Below are 20914 nucleotides of genomic sequence, written 5' to 3'. Positions count from 1 at the left end.
TAACTTATGATAGATGACAAGTAGATAATCCAAGTAAATATTTACCTTCAGTTATGAAAATAGAAGAAAAGATAATTCTAAAGCATATATAAATATTTGTAATATTTTACTAGGGCCACAATTTAGGATATGGTAGCACTATCAGTATAAGTAGAGGTAATGTAAATTACTCTTTGGTATTCTTTTTACTTTTGCTTAGCAATTGTTTTTATATTCCCATCCTGCCACATTCTCCTATAGAAATAATTATGAATTCCCCCTTTCATATTAAATATAAAGGTGTTTATTAAAAATAAGGACATGAGATAACTTAGCAGCTTTTACATAATATCTATAAATGTGCATGGATATGGATTCATTTAATAAGCTTAAAAAGGTATGTTTACAATATATCTTTAAGATTTATATACATTTTCAAAATACTCCTATGATTTTATAACTTCATCATTGAACTGAGAGCACTTAGGCTTCCATATTATACTTAAACATGTTCTAATGCAATAACTATTTATTATGTAAGATTGAGCAAGATAAATTACATTCACTAACCTTTTTTTTTCCATTTCATGCTTTTAATAAAAATTGTAGTACACTGTAGTTTCAATAAAGAGCTTAGCATTCATATTCTAAGATACAAATGTTTGATGGTGATAGTCACATTTAAAAATTTGCCAAGCACTAAAATTCAATATAATTGATTTACAGAATGACTCTGTCATTTAAGAACTGTGAAGTGGAATATTGTCAAAATCCCTTCTTCTTTGGAGTCTAAGGATCAGCTGTATGTAGCACATAAAGCTGTGGTATTTAAATGTGGGACTGCCACATTTAACAAATTCTAATAGGTTTAGTAAGGATCTCAAGACAGATCTCAATTAAGGGTATATAAAATAACAACCGGTAGATTAAAGGAATTCACTTCATTAGGCCCCAGACTGATAAGGTCTTCTAATTTGCTGGTAAACTCAAAGGATTATAGAAAAAAGGAAAGACAACCTTCTACATATTTATTCCCTCTTTACTGAGACAAGGATTAGTCTTGTCTTAAAACTTGGCATTTAGCTGTCAATATTCAAAGATTAATTTACCTGCTACAAAATTAACATGAATATTTCTTCTAAGCTTGTCCAAATTATTAACTCTCTCACTTGTATTGTGCCTTTGAAATCTATTTCAGCCCAATGGACAAGCCATTTCCTTAACTCAGCTGGTTGATAATTGAAGCCCTGGATTAGACTTTCCCAGTTCAAATCTCAAGTCTGCCATTGACTTAGGGTAACTTAATTTCTCTGCATCTATGTTGTCCTTTTGATAAAAAGGAGATAATAATGGTATCCATGTAAATGAATTAATATGACTAAAGTACTTATTGTAGCACCCAGCATATACCAAGCATTTATGAAGTATTATTTTTATCTTCTCTTTATTGCCAGGTGTTTGCTATGAAGAATTTATTGGTCTGTGTCCTTGCTCTCATGTGGTTACTTACCTACATAGCTCTCCACTCCTAAATATTTGGCTGTGAAAGCTCTATATTTGCCTAATACTCTTCTGTCTCATTAAAATGTAAGCCTGCTAAGGGAAGAGATCATGCCTTATTATTTTTATCCTCTCCATTAGCAAATGTAAGCTTATTAAGACATTTGACAACATAATCTATAAATAAATCCTAAGTATAATGGTCCTGGTTTTTGGTGATATATACTGACTAACTTAACAGAATGGGTAGATCTACATCTCTAGGTCAATGCTTGCTCTGTTGTCATTTAGGCCAAAGGGTAGTGTCTGTTAGTCTCTGGTCTAGTGACATAAAAGACTCATATCATGCCATTCAAAAAACTTTAGGTAGAAAGAATGGCAGTTTCATTCAGGTTGCCGTCTTTTCTGAAGTTCCAAAAACCTGTTGACTGGGTATTTTAGTTTTCCCACTGTTAAAACAAATACCATAAAATGAGTTTGTATAACAATAAATGTATTGGCTCATGGTTTTAGAAACTAGATGTCATGCTTCCTACCTGGGTGGTATTTCCCAGCTGCCTGACAATCTTTGTGGTTTCTTGAATATTCCATCACATGGCAATGTAAATGGCAGTATCTTCTCTTTTCTCTTCCATGTTCTATTAATTTTTGCTTCTGGTAGTTCCTTGTGACTTCTCCTTCTGTGTCCAATTTCCTTTGTTTATAAGGAGTTTAGCATTATTATTATTGGGTACATCTTAATTAACATTTGCAAAGGTTTTATTAACAATGGGTTCACACCCCAGGACCAGGACTTGGGACCAGAGCATGCCTGGTCCCTGGTTAGTGAAAAGAGTCCTGTGTTGCTTGTATCCTAATGCTTTCTGAGGGAATGTGACTGGACATGGGGGAAGACTACGCACAGTGATATATATAATAGAGAACATATTCCTCCATAGTATGCTTGGAAGCTGAAGATCATCACCCCACCCCCCCACAAAGAGGAAATGACAGGGGTCTACAAAGACCCTATTTTCTTTTGTTTCCTTCCACATAGAGTTGTATCTGATGTTTGGAAATGGCAGAGATCACAGAACTGATATTTAATCAGAGAAGCTTTTTTTTATAAATCTTCTGAAGGATTCTCCAACTGAATTAGTTTTGGATAGAGATATATTCTCATCTCCATAATATTTCCTAAGGCATAGGTCATTAAAATTTTCTAAAACTCTGTCAGATAAATTATTTTATCTTAATTTATATTATTCTGGGATGTTTTTAACAATTCATTACATGTATTTGTCAGTGTCTCCATTATTTCACACTTCAATTCTCTTAGGATTTTAATTCATTTAGGATTTTCTGATAAATATCATCTGGTCTTGCTGATGGACTGCACTTTAATAGCTCATCTGGCTCCACAATTTACTTTTATGAGAATTATCAATTCCATATTCTTTTTTTTCTTAATATACCTTTGAAATTATGATTCCTTTATTATTACATTAGGCATACAAGCAATACAAATTTTCTATAACTTAATTTTCATCATTCCCTTGGTGCATTAGGACATAAATAAATGTCACTTGCTATATTATATATTTCCATGTAAGATTATTGACTCAGTAATAAATGCTTTTTAAAAGTCTATCTGTCCACTATTATGAGCTATTGATAAATACATTGTATAAGCTCATGGAATTAATAACTTGAATATAGGTCACCAGAAAATAGAAGGGTAGGGAACAGAAAGCTGAGGGTTAATCTGTGCAGAATTGGTTAAAAGGTTGTTTGTAAATCTTCGGAAATGAATGGAAATGTTGAGAGCACATCATGGTGTTTATGCCTAGCAGATCTATTATAGGGGTATGACAGAACATGTATATGACTAGAATGAAAGCTAAAAAATGCAATGAGGGACTGTAAAACATAGTGAAACCTCATGTAAAATACAAATATGGGTGATATTGCATATAAAACACTGTTTTTACAGAACATAAATATGACTATACTAGAGAGAAAGAAACAGAACAGCAGCTTTATATGGCAGGAGAAGTATAGAGAGATTGAGAGATGATGAGTTTTTATTGTTGGTTGGTTTTTGTTTTTATTAATATTGTTATTGTTACTGGAATAGTGAAAATGCTAAAAAAATTATTGACGTGATGAACTGCCATGCAGGGGTGTCCTGCGTAGGGGAGCCCCATGAGCAAGGAGTGTGCCCCATAAGAAGAGCCGCCCAGCGCAAAAGAAAGTGCAGCCTGCCCAAGAATGACGCTGCACACACGGAGCGCTGACAAAAGATGATGCAACAAAAGAAATACAGATTCCCATTCCACTGACAACAACAGAAGTGGACAAAGAAGACACAGCAAATAGACACAGAAAACAGACAACTGGGGTGGGGGGGGTGAAGGCGAGAGAAATAAATAGATCTTAAAAAAAAAAATCTATTATTTTCCAATAAAGGACATTTTAAATATAGTTAATTATACGACATTTTCTCCTCAGGAAAGAGTGTAAACTACAATGTAAACTATCATTCATGCTTAGTGGCAAAGCTCCAAAATATTTTCATCAATTGTAACAAATGTACCACACTAATGAAGGATGTTGTTAATGTGGGAAAATGTGGGAAGTGTAGGGAGCAGAGCATATGGGAATCCCATATATTTTTATGTAATCTAAATATCGTTTTTAAAAAACAAAAAAATATGTTTTAAAAATAGATTGTATGTCCTATAAACTAAAGTTTCAATTTGAGGATGCTGAATTGCTGAGTAATTGTATAGGCACTTCTTTTAAACTTGAAGTAATTATATAAAGAAGAAAACTTATTTCCTTAATAATATACATAATTTGTTATTTAGTTAGATTTTTAATCAATAAAATGTTTATAAATTCTATAGAGATTAAAATAAAGAAAAATAAATAAGGTAGAACATGCATGGAGAAACAATATGAATCCAAGCCTTTTACATTATTTCATTTTATAATTCAGGATTTCAAAATAAAAACCACCCATATTAGAAAAATCTAAACAAAACATTTAAACAACTTACAATGAATACAGTTTTAGAAATTAAGGTCTATATAAATTGAGAATTTAAAAATAATTATATTGAAAAATGCATCATAACCCCCTCCAAATGAACAGCTTAATTAGAATAATTCAAATGATTAATGATAAAATATATTTCCCTGGTCTCTTAACTCTAAATTGACTTAAGGATTAAAATTGAAACTTCCAATCCCTAAAACAGCCTTTAAGTTTTTGTAACTCTTAAGAATTACCCTTATATAAAGCGTTTATGGGAATTATAAAAGAAAAATAAACAGATGCATTTATAAATGGGCAGGTAAATAATAAATAAGTAACAGCAATAAATAAATATTTATTTAGCATACTCTATGTATCAAGTATTATGGGATAAAAGGGATAATATAGGGAGTATAGAGGGAGGTTTGATCCCTAACCTCAGGGAATTTATACAGTTAGTGTTCCAAGATGTGTGATGAAGTGACCAAAATATTCAATGCCTTGAAAGCAGTAATGATGTGGACATTAGCCATAATCTAACTGAAAGCCATTTTCCATATCAGACACCACTGTGTGGATGCTATGTTTCTTTTTCTTTGTAGACTTTTCAGATTTCTTTCATGGCAATCAGTCATTTTAAGGGAGGGTTCTTGCCCTAAGAACATGATACAACAGATCTGTCACTGCTACAGAAACCTCGTATAGTGTGTAGATCAACAAAATCATAGCTGAGAAAAATTTGCCCTTACTTTTCAATGCTCCCCATTTGGCATCTTTTCTCCCTGGGCACTTCTCTTTCTGGTACTTTGTCTAATCTCATTTACATTAAGATGTGAGAGATGACATATGCTACCCTACCCAGGAGCATTTCTAGTAAAAAATAAATAAAAAGACACTTTGAGTAATAAAAGTCTTATTTTGCCCAAGGCTGCTGATGTAAACTACTAGAAATGGGTTGGCTTTTATAAAGGGAATTTTGTTTAGGGTAAAATTTTATAGTTCCAGGGCCATGAAATGTCCAAGTCAAGGCATCAGCAGAGATGCTCTCTCACCAAAGTCAGTTGCCACGTGGTGAAGCAAGATGGCAGCTGATCTCTGCCTAGCATTTTGCCTTCCCTTCTAGGTTTACCATCTCTCAGTGTCCAGCTCCTGGAGTTCAGTTGTGAGCAACCAGGCATAGAGTTTATTTCTTTCTGGCCTCCTCTCTCAGTCTCAGCTACTCTGCCTTCTTCCAGAGTTCATCTCTGAGCTGTAAGACATATTGTTGTAGAATTTGAAAGAGGTTCAATTATTTGCGTATAGAAAGGCCAGGACTCAGGAATGATTTTGAGAAGGAAAAATGGTTTATTGATGGCCTACGAGACTCGGTAGCTTATTGTTTCAATCCTGAGCCCTGAACCAAATTTTTGAGTCTCTTTTATACAGGAAGGAAAGGCCAAATGGTTCTTTTGTTTCGGTTCTCAATAGGCTTGAGTTAGCATATATTTTTCACATCCTAGATAAGCTTTTAGCATGGACTTCAATAAATTCAAGATAAGCTTTTAGCACATTTGGTTTGCATTTTCCCTGAATATTTAAAGTTTATAGACTTCGCACTGTTAAACTGTTTCCTGGGACTGGAATCGTTGCCATGGTTACCAAGGGCAGGACTGCAGCCTCTTACCATTCCACACCCACAAGTCAGGACAGACAGCTTAGGTTAAGGTTATCTCTGAAGAGACAAAGAGCCTCCCACCCATAGCCCACATCATTTCCCTCCTTATGCCAAAGTTTAACTTTCTAAGCTTTGGCATAATTTTTGTTGGAGCTATGAGATGGGTGGCTGTTTGCTGTTTTTATTGATTACTTTACTTATTAATTTTCAGTGTACCATCCAGGAGCCTGTTCCCAGAAGTTTAGAAGTTTTCACTCCAGACAGCAGAATCTTGGGGCAGGGGCCCCCCTGCTGTCATCCCGGGGTCACCGGCTCCCATGTAGATCTCCAGCCAGGCTCCACATCCATCTATTAATCCTGTTCCACCCTTAAAGAGTTTACATCTTTAATCTTAAAGGGGTGCTGAAGGGAGATGATCTCTTTTCTGTAACTACTTCCTTCTGGCCATGGGCTGTAGTCATTGCCTAACAAGGCATACAACTCTATTTTATTTTAACTGGAGGAAGATGGATCTGGTCTTCTGCATGAAGCTGGATAAGTTTTCATATGGTTAATAAGATGTTCATTCTGAAAGAAACAAACTTAATTAAAATTTTGGAATACCTGGTTTTAAAAGAGGACATTGGATTACAGAGGTAGGCAAGGTTAGGTGCCTATAAAGATGGCACCCTTTTTTAAAAGCTCGTGGGAACAGTATATATATATATTTTCCTAAGTTATTTATTTTCAGAGAGAAATTGCAATAGATACTTAGCTTTGTCTGAAGACACATTTCAAGCTGTTTAATGATTGGCACTCATGTGCTCTGTCAGATGCTCCTGGTAAATTGGCAACTTTGGGCAATTGGTTTCATTCAGGATTAGTACACCAAGTTGGAAATGTTCTTAGTTTTTAGCTGTGGGAGTGATCAAAACTGCAGAATAAAGGTTTTTTACATTTTGGTTTTAATTGTACAATTTCTGGTAATTTTGACTTGTTCAATAGGTGACTCATTATTAGCAAGCAAGCCTCATTTTTGCTACACAGTAGAGTACAGTAGAATAGTAAGTTGACTGAGCCTGGCTGAGACGGCCACCTTATTCTACAGACATGTTTATTAACTGTTTAGAAAATGAATTTACTAGGAATTTAACATGTCTAATATACTTTTGCACTTGATTCAAAATAGAAAAGATAACGTTATAATTTTTAGGCATATATTTAGTACAGGATAAAAGCACGGCACTTAATATTAACTAATGTATTACTTAATGCATAAGGATTCAGAGTTGCAATTATTAGTTTTAAGTTTCAGGTTTGTAATACTTTACATGTTATCTCTCCATGGGAGCAGGCCATAAGGCCAACTGTGTTTAAGTTTTACTTACAGTATCCTGGTATCATGGCTCCACTTAGCATGTTCTTTATGCAGTGAGCAAGTCGCAGCATTGTTGATCCTAGAGAGAGTTTCCAGTATTCTTCCAGCCTGGTGCATAGTGCTCTCTGGCACTATGGAACAGTGCCAATCTGGAGGCAATATCCATTGTACCCTTGGCTGTGCCGAGTCATCATTGGCTGCTGCAGGAGCTTGAAACTGCAACGTAGTTTCCATCAACTTCAGGAGCAGAACCAGAGGCTGATATAGCAAATATTTCTAATTAAGGGGTCAGTGACCAGCCTAGCCAATAACTCACATGGAGAGGCAACCTGCAATGTATTCAAGGCCTGGTTTGAATGCACAAAAGAGTTTGACAATGTTAAAGTTTACTCCTTGCTTTTATATATATTTTAAACAATTCAACGCAACACATCATATATCAATTGACTGTTTATTTATACAATTTAACTATTAAGATAACAGTAGGTATTTTACTTTAGTAATAAAGGGAAAAAACTATATTTCATTGTTAATTTGAAAACAGAAGATTCCCGATAGAATCAAGATAACTTTTTATTACCATTTATTTAAATATGCACCTTGCAGTGGCCTTCAGACAGGTTTTATTATCACGAAGTTATTCTTTGCCACTAATACTAATCCAAGTTTTCAGTTAACAATGACTTCTAGAACTAGAACTATTTAAATATTTTCAGTTTGGAAGATGTTTTACAAACTATTTATAATTGACTACAACCACATTGACTAGTTACTTTATGTTTAAATAAACTTATTAAATTACAATTATTAACCAAAGAAATTTATTTATTTAAGAGAGCGTATCTACAATCATTTTCTTTAGCTTAATATTTTAACATGAACTTACAATTTTTATTACTCAAAATATTTTATATATATAATGTTTGTTTATTTAATGGGCATTTTATAAACTAAGGGAGATTACACTCAAGCTAAATAAAATTGAAACTATTATAGTTTATGCAAGGGATGTTTTCTTTTTTCCTTTACAGGAAGATAAAACTTTTTTTAAGTTATGAAAATGAATAATATTTAAAAGCATACTGACTATCAGATTTCAATTACACAATTACCTAATTTGTTTAATCATAGTCCAGGAAAGATTTCTCCATAGTTTTTAGGGACTTTTTTACTTACTGAATTTTGTCAACAGAGCCACTAATTACTTTTATTTTATGGCTGAAAAAGTTTTAAATTGGAAAATTACAGGGCAAACTGATTCTTAACTCCCCAGCCTAGTAGACAGGTTTAATCTGCCACACCTAGTTTTGCCTTCAAAGCTATTGCAAAGAGGAGGGCCTTTCCCAATAGTTCTTTTACTCAGACTTCTATATGACTTTTCCATATTGCTTAGTCTAATTTGGGCTTCAGGAATATTTATTCACATATAACTGCATATTTAATTTTTAACAATTTGAATAGAACTCTTTTAAGAATTTTCACTTGTTAATTTGATATTATTATCCCGATGTATGAAGATATACACTGAGCAAGTAGGCAGGCACAAATAGAGTTAGACACAAAAACACAACTCATTGATGTTACTTATAGTTTGCATTATTTTATATACTGCTTAGCTTAATTTGGCTTCCAGAAATATATATTACTTATATAACTGCATATTAAACCTCAACAAATTGAGTAAATAGGCAGACATGTATAGTTTGACAAAAATACATAACTTCAGTTACTTAAAACTTCCATTTTTTTACAAAATAAGTGTGACTGCAAAACATTTCAAAGACTCCTGAAACTTTTCTTAATTTGCACTATGACTGTGCAGTTTTACACAAGAATTTTGTTTCTTAACTAATGGCTTGTAACCAAAATGTTTCCAATGTTTTAATACAATTCTTTTTTGTTTCAGAACTTTATATTTTACCTTGAATTTAGCAGAATTTTGATAAGCAACAAGATTAATTTTATGTATATTTACTGAGGCTATTGGAAGCCTCAGGGAGACTGGTTTCTCTCATGTATTGCCACTCTTAGGATCCTGACAGTTAAAACAGGAGACTTACTTTATTTCTCCCAGTCCTTGGAGATTATAAAACTCCAGTGGTCGTTTAGCCCTAAGGGCTAAGAATTCCACCAGGCAGCAATTTAGTTTACACTTGAATTCATGAGAAAAGCAGGTTACTAATACCAGGACAGGAGACAGGGATGTCCCAGCTCTTCTCTGAACTGTAGGGGCAGAAGCTATTATGAAATAACCATAGGCAAAGGCAAAGGGTGATGTTAGGCTTGAAGTAACTGTAAGCAAAGGAAAGGTTAGTTTAGAATTTACACTTACAATAATAGTTTCAGGCTAAATTCAGTCAGTTATAATTTCAGTTATTATTTTCCCACTGTTTTATAAATACAAATGCATCTATAAATGATCTTAAATCTTAGTTACAGTTTTCATTAAATTTTAACCTTAAGGTGAATTGGATACTTTTATTAATTAAGCTACAAGAATTTTATTAGTAACAGTTCTGTGAAATTCTGCCTTTTCCTAGTAATGGAACTAATTCTCATCTGCAAGTTATGCATTTAATTTACCAGCAAGAGAGTATTGGCATTTAAAGATTCATTTTAAACTACATTTTTACCTTTTCACCGTGAATTCTTGGGCACCAGCAACTGATAAAAGTCAAACATAGATTTCAAAGTGGCATTTCATTCTTTTTTTTTTTCTTTTCCCTCTGTAGTCTCACAACCCGAAAGTTCCCAGCCAGACCACTGAAAAGGCTATCAAGTGATTAGAGGTCTATTGTTTCAAGTGATAGCCTCCCTTCTTCAGATGATTTTACAGTTCTAAAACATTCCAAAGTATTTCTACAGTCTTACAGAGAGAGATTTAGAAAAGTAAAGAACCTGGGCAGAATGCAAACTGATACCCCAGGGAGGAAACTTTACTGTATTTATTTTGATTCTGCTTTTCATCCCCTTTACTTTTCCCCTTCCAGGCAGTCGGATGCACAACAATCAAATAGGAATGCGGCTTATGAATTGAAGGTGTGGACTCACTGGAAAGGGGCAAGCCACTCCCCCCTTTCCAGCTTTCTGCCAAAATGGGCAGACAGAACCTACTCAAATTCAGCACCCCTCTTGAGGACCCAGCTACCCTGACTGGGGCAGCCGCAACAAACCCAGGTGCATGGCGTGGACACAGATGGCCTCCAAGCCCCGGCAAAGGGGCAGACCAGAGATGAGGTAGCAGAGCATGTGCAAACACCCAGACTCCTCTGTTTTGCCCCATAATTAATTCACCCCCTTGCCAATGGCAAGGGAGGGTTCCAGCTTAACTAAATTTCACCACTTTTTCCTAACCACACAACGTCAACACTAGCATTGAGCTGACACAGACAGAAGCACAAAGGTCACTAATCTGACTCACAAGTTCTTTATATATATATTTTTTTCAGCATGGCTGCCCCTGCAGTCATCACAAACCTTAGAAAGAACACTTAACGTTAACATCTGGTATAAAGACAATTCATTCGCAACTCAGCACCATAAGAAGGATTCCAGCTAGACCTTTTTCACTGTTTAACTTTACACCCAGACCAAGCTTCACTAGAAAAGCCAATCCATTTTCCTGTAGCCAAGTTTTTTTAAAATCCAGACCAATCTCCAGGACGTTAGGACTCGAACCTATAAATAGCCCTTCCTATTATAATCAAGCCTCCACTCCTTCAGTGGATATAAGACCAGTACCAGATTCTAACATGCATTTAGACAAACCCAAAACACCAGGCTTTTCCCCAGTTTTTCTCCTTTTTCCAGACCTAGAGAGAACAGCTTCCCCAAATTTTCTGGGGCTACTAGGGTTCCCTCGGGAGGTGATCAGCCTCCCCCTCCTAGCAATTAAAGCTGGGGCTTTCCAGACTGTGCTCACCCAGGGAGTCTTACTTTCTTCCATGTTGGGAGTTCTTTTTCATTCCCAGAATCTTTCTCTTCAGACCTTCCACTGCCCTCGATTTTTGTCAGGAAGATTCTGATGGAGCCCACATCTTTTCTGAATTAAACTTAATCCAGGGGCACCTAGATTTGGGGTTCACCCAAGTCCTCCCGGCTTCCTCGGGGATTTGGAAGGGGCAGCAAAATACTATCATCTCTGGCCTTGGTTTGCAATCCCAGGAGAGCCCCCCAAAATATTGTAGAATTTGAGAGAGGTTCAATTATTTGCATATAGAAAGGCCAGGACTCAGGAATGATTTTGAGAAGGAAGAAGGAAAAATGGTTTATTGACAGCTGGCTGGACTCGGGAGCTTTCTGTTTCAATCCTGAGCCCCAAACAAGATTTTTGAGTCTCTTTTATACGGGGAGGAAAGGCCAAATGGTTCTTTTGTTTCAGTTCTCAATAGGCTTGATATGGATATATTTTTCACATCCTAGGTAAGCTTTTAGCATGGACTTAATACATTCTAGATAAGCTTTTAGCACATTTGGTTTGCATTTTCCCTGAATATTTAAAGTTTATAGACTTTGCATTGTTAAACTGTTTCCTGGGACTGGAATCGTTGTCATGGTCACCAAGGGCAGGACTGCAGCCTCTTACCATTCCACACCCACAAGTCAGGGCAGACAGCTTAGGTTAAGGTTATCTCTGAAGAGACAAAGAGCCTCCCACCCATAGCCCACATCAATATGGCAGGGCTAGTTTCCTGAGTCTTGAGCTGCAACCTGGGCCCAGCATCTCAGGGACCTCATTCCCTGCCTCTGAGCTCTGATGATTCCAAACTCTGAGACCTCTCTCAGTCCTCAGGGCTTCTCTGTTTTCCCATAGTCCTGTCTCTCACATGGCAAGATCAATACAGTGGCTTCCTTTCTTTCTGTGTTTCAGTTTATATAAGACCCAGCAAGAGAGCAATGACAAACCTGAGTCATGCCTCTCTGATGTAGTCCAGTCAAAAGCAATCTAATCAAGTAATCTAAAGGGAATATAATACAATCAAAGGGCATCACACTCACAGAAACAGATTAGTTTAGGAACATAAATTTTCTGGGATTCATAAAAATAACTTCAAACTATCACAGTAAGTTGTTGTTCCAAACAGCGTAAGTCTCAGAACAAAATGGATTCTTCAGATTTCTGTTGTCCAAATTTCCACAAGTTTACATATAATAACTTTTTTTATCTCAATGTTTGAAGTGACCTAACTGAGTTGTTCCTACCAAATAAACTTAATTAATACATGAATAAATTACTGTAAGTGAATTCCAAGTGTCTGTCCAGTATTAAAAATAATCCTGGAGGATAGGCTGTTCCTAAAATAAACCTGTAAAAGATAAAAAACAAACAAACAAACAAAAAAAAACAGGCTCTCTAGTTTAACCAATTAAGTCACAAACCTACTTGACAGAGACTAATCAGAGTTCAAATCTATCAGAAGAGTGGTTAAAACAGAATGTAAAAAAATAAAAAGAAAGAGCTAAGTCAATACCAATTCAGCACTAAATTCCATACCTTATTTGGCAAAAGGAGCAGGTAAAAGCCCAAACAGTTGGAATGCGATGGGGGAAGCTGTTAATCAAAAACTGGGAGATTTGGGCAGAAAAGTTAACCTCTCAGACAGGCTGTAACCTCTGAAGTATCCAATCTATGAAGAAACAGAGAAAGGGCTTGCATGCTAGGCTTAGGGGTATAAATTGTGTCATTTTCCTTTGTTTGGGGTGCCAGTCCCATTTTCTGGTTGTGTGCCCTTTCTTGCAAGATTGAGAATAAATTATTTTCTTCTCCACAATCAGGTAAGCCTTATTTTCTTCCAGAAGGAGATTTCTTTCTTACAGAGTAAATTTTGATCAGAAAGTAAATATATATATATAATATAAATATATAATATATATATAACCCATCACTTTCTTGGTTTCATGCCTATTCCTTACTGAAAAATCATATTCACACTGGAATAAAGAGACAATTAACTAAAAGACACTATTATTTTGTATCAAGGGAAGAATAATCAGATTAAATATTTATAATTCTGCCTCATGATTGTTTTCTTAAAAAAAGGAAAAATAAAATACCATTGTAGCAGCTGATTTTATTTTCAGACCAGTTCCAAGTAGCTAACTTTTTCTAAGTCACATATATATTTAGCTTTTTCATAATTGTCAACATCTTCATGTTTATATAGCTCACTGTGCTAGATACAGGGAGACAGAACAATATTAGATACATACATAGAGCGATTCTAGCATTTACTGAGCTTTCAACACATACTGGCATTGTGGTGCACACCTGAAAAGATGTGCAGCATGTAAGTGGGGCATAGAGAGAAATAAGATGTGATTTCTGTTATCATGCAGCTCCGGTTTAATTCCAGTAATATATGCATACAAACATGAATGAAATTAAAACAAATATGAGAGATGATGCAGTAGAATGTTAAGAATAGAATTGAACAACCACAAGGGTTCGGATGGAACAAGAGTTTCAAGCTTATTAGAATAGTTTTTCAAGGTTTTTGTGTGGAAATTGAATATAATAAATTAAATATTCCATTCATACATACATGCTATAGAAATATAGATATACACACACTTTTGTCAGATATCACACACTGGTTGGCTTAAAAATGGGAATGTGTCTCAAAGTTTAGGAGATAGAAATCGAGAATCAAGATATCCCCTAGCCATGCTTTCTTCCAGGGCCCATAGAGTTCTGGCTATGGCTTGTCAGCAATCCTTGGTGGTCCTTGACATGTAAAGTTGGAATAAGCAATTGTAATATAGGGTCAAAGATACAAAGCAAATGGGCAATTTAAATGCTACATCCAACATCAGCTGTGGCTTTTTCAGTTGCAAGGGCTACATCAGCAATTCTCACTTTCCCTTCTTCCATTTTCATTTATCCCAGCTTATCTGATACAATATATAGACTCTGAAACCTATAAGATAATAGGTTGGTGTATCAGCAATTAATGTTAAAGTTGAGTTAAATGACAGGAATGTGTGCTTATTTTAAGCCACATTGTTTCTCTAGAACGGAAACAATAGAGGTCAGAGTTGGTTGTATGTAATTATTTCCCCAAAAGGCATCACATAGTGTGTTTTAAAATAACTTTTCTTATACTTGAAACTTATAAATTATTTCTATTAAAAATTTTAAATGGCATCCTTTGGCTATGTAATGGAACATTTATAAGTTGGCATAAATTATTTCAATGTGAAAGAATATATAACTATTTATATATATCATCTACCCATCTATGTTTGGGCATGGAATACCAGGAGTATTGTTTGTCCAAGATTACATCCATGTCTGAACAGTGCAGGATTGACATAAAGCTGCAAAAAGTTTATCTCCAGGAAAGTTCTCTCTCATGAATTCTTTTCTCTTATACTGAAGTAAGGGCATTAACAAATATGCTCGTGTACATGTGCACAGACAAACACAACCTCACACCCAAAATTACATTAATTTACTTCATTTAAAGAAAAAAATGCTTTTCATATATAATCCAAGTTGAGGTAAAAAGAGGCATTAGGAATTCTGAAGTTTCAGTGCCCTAGTGAAATGTGGGCATTTTAAAAATGTGTCTGTTTTGGGGAAAAATTCTATACTTTTTCCTTCCTTTCTAACTGGCATTATATTCTGAGATTCTCAAAACATTCAGTTGGTTGGACAATAAGCACCTAAGGCATACACATCTCAAAGTATCTTCATCACATTCTGACAAAAGATGACATTGCAGTTCTTATGGAGAGGTTATTGTAGAGAAGTCGGGTGTACGTGGAATCCAAGGCCAGAGTTCTCGAGAACTCTGAGAAGGAAGTTGATTTATACTCGAGAACTCTGAGAAGGAAGTTGATTTATTTCAACCAGTGGGACTCAGTGGACTCATGTCCTAATAAAAACAGAGCCCTGAATAGAATTTTTGGATCCCTTTTATACAGAGAAAATAAGAGTGGGGAGACAAAGGGTGCTTGTATGCAAAAAGACTTTTTGTTAGTTTCTTCAAGTGTTTTATCTGAGTATTAGATAGATTATTTCCTCCAGGTAAACTTGATTTAACACATATTCCCCACATTTCAAGTCAGCTTTTAGCACAAACCCCCCACATTCCAGGTAGGCTTTTAGCACATTTGGCTTACATACTCCCTGAATATCCGAAGGCTATAGAGTTTATACTTCTCAATTGGCTTTCTAGGCATATTTGGATATAATTTATATATATATATATAAAATTTGGATATAAAATATATATATAATATATACAAAATAATATATAAAATAAGTTTGGATACAATTTTGGATTTATGCACAGGCTATATTAAGGTAAACAATCTGTAAGATTTTACAAGCATATTTTCTTGGATTTGCATCTAACACACATCAGATAGTAGTTTAATTCCTTGGTAGGGAGTCTAGCATTCATTTTCTCATATACTGTTTTGATAAAAAGGAGGAGTGATGTATGAATTCATTCTCAAAGGAAGTTGTTACCCTGCTCAGCTGGTCATAGGTAACAAGGTTATAGGATTTTCAGTTCTGTTTTGTTTCATTAATGGACGAAGGCTCATTGATGGTTGCAACAAAAAAAAAATGTTTTTTTCCTTTCTGGATTGCTGTTCTGACTTTTCAAAATCAATCAATTCTCTTTCCAAAATCAATCAACTACAATCATATATCCACTGTTTTTCTGGACTCACTACCTATGTATTCCCTAAATTAGGCTTCCTTAGATGTTTTTCCTTCTACCTTAAGAAATGTATGCATATAATCATTGTGCCTGTACAATGTAGGTATGTGTATATAATAACTGTAAGTATTATATATGTAATATATACCTATATGTAATATAGGTATAAAATACTTGGTAGTTTGTAGTAGAATCACGTCCTTTAAGTCACATAGCCTCTCTAAACTTTGGTTTTCTCATCAGTAAACTGAAATAAGAATGGTTTCTATCTTCTAGGGTTGTAGTGTGGAGGCTAGAAACCAATAACACAATACAAAAATGTACTGAGAAAGATACATGGCACATATACATTTTCTCTTCCTTGCTTCTCAACTAACATACATATACACAATAAATATATTGTACTTCCACATCCACACATGCATTCTGCAAGTTGCAGTCAGATCCTGAGACTTATAAAATAATGCTAAGTAATTATGTTTTATTTTCCTTAATGCATATCACTTAAAAATATCATTTGCAGTCCATATTCATGCCCCCGTAAACAAGTGGGTAGAAATAATCAAATGAATGAAATAATTATGCCTGGTGGAAAAAAAAAAGACTCCAGATTTCTTTTGGATTCCAGACTCAAAGAAAACACCAATTATAGGATTGGGAAAAATAAAAACACTATGTGAGTAGGCATTATCTTTCATGAATTAATTGCTTGAACAGTAAGTGCAGTATCCGGCTTTGATACATTGGCAAATGGTTTGAATAAAAGCACTGAGAAAACTAAATGGAAGTCAACCTGAAAAAAAGACAGGAACTCAAAGTCACAAACACCTGTTAACTGCTCTGAGCATCGTCAATGCTGATTATGTCATTGGTTTGGCAGCCTTTGAATATATGGCATTGAAATTGTATCCTACCAAAAGATCCAGTTAAAAGAGTGTACTGTATTTTTATGTCAATTAAAAGGAAAGGGTGGATGGCATTTTTATATCTGTATGGAGCATTTCCTTTTTTACTTAAATACCCAACATTGAACTCTGTCTCTCTCCAATCAACAAAAACCTCAAACAGTATTTCAGGCCAACACCTTTGCTTCCTTTTCTCCTCTGACCACCTGCCTGACCTATTTTCTCATTATTGACTACTTGCTATTCAGTTAAAGAGGATTGTTAGCACTGCTGCCCAGGAACACTTGGTTCTATTTAAAACAAAAGCCTACTGTTGAATTCAGTGTCACAGCCAAGTTTTATAGCACTGAAGAACTGCCTTGATAAATGGCCCTGACATTACAGTTTCCATGACTCCACCTTCAATGTCATCACAACATAGTATAAGTGTTAAAGTATGGTCCTTGCTGCCTCCCCAAAACATATTAACTTGATGCTTACTCTATCTCTGATCCCATAGGCACAATAAATGGAGAAAATAACACATTTACAAACTGATAAAACCCAGCAAAGCTAATAAAATCAGACACTTTATAGCTTGGCTAATCGTGTCCTTTGAAGGGCATCAAATAACACATCATGTACTGCTCAGGGGGAAATCAAATTAGGTGCAGCAATGTCCCTTCAGAACTAATGCATTTGAATAGACAGGAGCTATTGTAGCCACCAACTTGTTTTGTGGATGTTTTATCATTAAACAATGTTTATGTTAACTGGGCATTAGGCAGTTTTGGTATGAAACAGAAGAAAATAATTTCTAAAGCGATTGTTCAGTTTTCACTCTAAATCTTTTACCATATACAACCCTGAAAATTATGTCCCAAAATCATTTAGTTTACAAGGACTTGACTGAGTCATTCAATTTTCAGAGACATCCTTGCCTCCATTTGCCCCTATTAATATCCCCAACTCTGAATGATAACCATTTTATTGGCTTAGGAAAAGATGAAGGAATGTTTGTAGTTAATAAAACTGAGAAGCTTGCTTTGGAATATTTAGTGCTGTCTTAAACTGAAGTCTTTGCAGGTAAAGCATCTATATATTTTTCCTATTCAAATTCTTGAATTCAGTTAGTATTGTTTTAGATATGTGCCACTTCTCTTCCATTAAAGCTTTTCAACTACCATTTTTTTACAAAATAAAAGCACCCATTTACAAGGAAATCAAAACCTCACAAGACTAGAAATCACTACTACCAAGATGTAATTAAAGAAGGATAGTACAACTCCAAATCCCAAAAATGCCCCCACATCACATCTCTTCTCTCTCCCTGCCCTCAGCAACTACCGGGGCCTCTTTCTCCACATCAGTGCTACAGTTTCTTCCATTACTAGTCTCAATGAACCTGAGTGTAAAGTTCTTAGAGAATGTTCAAGGCATGGCATTAATATTCTAAGACAGGATAAATGATCTATGACCCATGAACCAAATCTGTCCCACCTGCTTTTTTTTTAACCCCCTTAAGATAGCACCCTCGTCTGTATGCTAATTGTTTTTACTTGTTGCTTGTGCTCATTTTTACTTGTTGCTTGTGCTCATTGTTTTTGTCCGTTGTCTGCTCATTGTTTTTTGCTCATTGTCTGTTTGTTTTCTTTTTCTTTAGGAGGTACCAGGACCTCCCGTGTGGGAGGCGGGCACTCAACTGCTTGAGCTATATCTGCTCCCTATATTTCTTTTTTTTTTCTCTCCCTTTCCCCGTCCCCCCCCCATTGTCTGCTCTCTGTGTCAACTCACTGTGTGTTCTTCTGTGCCCTCCTGCACCCTTGGTGGCACCAGGAAACTGCATCTCTTTTTTGTTACATCATCTTGCTGTGTCAGCTCTCTGTGTGTGCGGCGCCACTCCTGGGCAGGCTGTACTTTTTTCACATGGGGTGGCTCTCCTTGCAGGGCACACTCCTTGTGCACAACAGCTCTGCACATGGACCAGCTCACTACATGGTCAGGAGGGCCTGGGGATCAAACCCAGGACCCTCTCATATGGTAAATGGACGCTCTGTCAGCTGAGCCATGTCCGCTTCCCCCTGTATTTCTTCTAAATTTTATTTTTTCTACTTGTTCGAGCAAATACAGCTCTTACTGTGACAAAGAGGCTGATTGACCATAGCAAAGAATTTATTTATTGAGAAGCTCTCCCAACGGAGGGGATCTGAAGAACAGACTTCAGCCCCGCCACCAGCATGGTGGGGGTCTGAAGAGAGACTTCAGCCCACTCCTGGGAGGGGGGGACTTGAATTTATACAGAACTTTCCTAGGCGGGGAAATGATAGTGGGAGGGGTGTTGAGGGTGTCTATGGCTTCTCAGAATGCTGCAGGAGCAAACGTTTCTTTTGATCTATAAGGTTTTAGAAGCATTTGTGAATAGTGAAGGTTTCTGTCTCCCTCTCCCTCTGATAAGCAGATGGTGAAGATCTCTATCTCCCTTTACTCCAGTCTCTTTGGGGTTCCTTTGTTTAACCTGTGGGAAAGTGCCACATGGGGGAGGGGGTTTACCTTTTTTTCCAAAGCATATCAGAGGAAACTGAGGTACAGCTTAATTATTGCAAACCTCTAACACTACTTATCACTTACTTTTGATCTAATATGTTTTATATTTCTGTTCTCTAGAACTGTCATCCCAATCTCTTACCATGGAGTAAAATTTTTTAAAAACAGAAAATTGATCTGCATATATAGAAAAATACATTATAGATACTTCAAGAGTAGATCCTTGAAATAGTCATTTTTTAACTAAGATAAAGGTGATTTTACCACTCCACTATATGGTCCATTGTATTCACTGAAGTCTGCTGAGAGCTAGTCAGAAAAAATATTATTACATATGTTGCTAAGATGATTTACATTTATTTTCCACACAACATACAATGGTTCTTACCTCTTCCCTTGTAACCAAGGTACGTTGTCATCTCATTTCTCTCAGCAACCCGTGGACATTACTTGAAGTTAAAATCAAATCAATTAATCAGGATCTTCAGTTGTTTACAGAGAATGGGAGTTTTCTGCTTGCCAGAACACCTGTGATCCTCAAATGGCCCTGGTGCTTAATTGTTTCCAGGTGCAGAGTGCTCATTCCATGCTAATTCAGAAGAAATGTAAATTTCTGCTACCAAAGAATGCACTTTGGAAATGGGAATTATCTAGTAAGGGAACTAACCCTTAGTTAAAGAGGTATGCATGCCTCTGGTCATTAAAATGGAAAATTGCTGGCTATTTTTTCATCTTCAATTCAGGAACAGCCTTTTCTTGTTTAGATAACAGCTTCAACCCTTACAAACCTCAGAGTATATTTATATGTATTGATGAAAGATTTTGTGCAGGTCACTGAATAACTATTTATTGAGCACCTATTATTGTCAGGAACTTTAAATAGAGCAGTGAGCAAAACAAAGACCTTTCATGGAACTTAAATTGTACTGGGAGATACATTTTTTTTCCCTTTCTACCTTTGGTATAACCTGACGTAGTTTCTTTCAGGTTCTACACCTCAGTTTATTCCAGCTTTGGAGCTTGGAAATTGAGTAGATAGTGTTAAAAGCAAAACTTTTCATGCAGTTTAGGATCCCACAACTCCATTGAGACATTCATGAATAGGGCTAAATCCCATTGAAAAAATAGAAAAAGTTCTGCTAGGGCAGGAATTCTTAACCTTTTTTGTTCCACAGACCCCTTTGCCAGTCCAGTGAAAACCATGGACCCCTTACTAAGTATGCACTATACTGTCTATCATTTAATAAATATATCACACCTGCACCAACACATCCCCACAAGAATAAGGTTGATTTTGAATTTCAA

Source organism: Dasypus novemcinctus, chromosome 3 (genome assembly GCF_030445035.2).
Source record: "Dasypus novemcinctus isolate mDasNov1 chromosome 3, mDasNov1.1.hap2, whole genome shotgun sequence".
In the NCBI taxonomy this organism is placed as follows: Eukaryota; Metazoa; Chordata; class Mammalia; order Cingulata; family Dasypodidae; genus Dasypus; species Dasypus novemcinctus.
Note: the sequence above shows the minus strand (reverse complement) of the source record.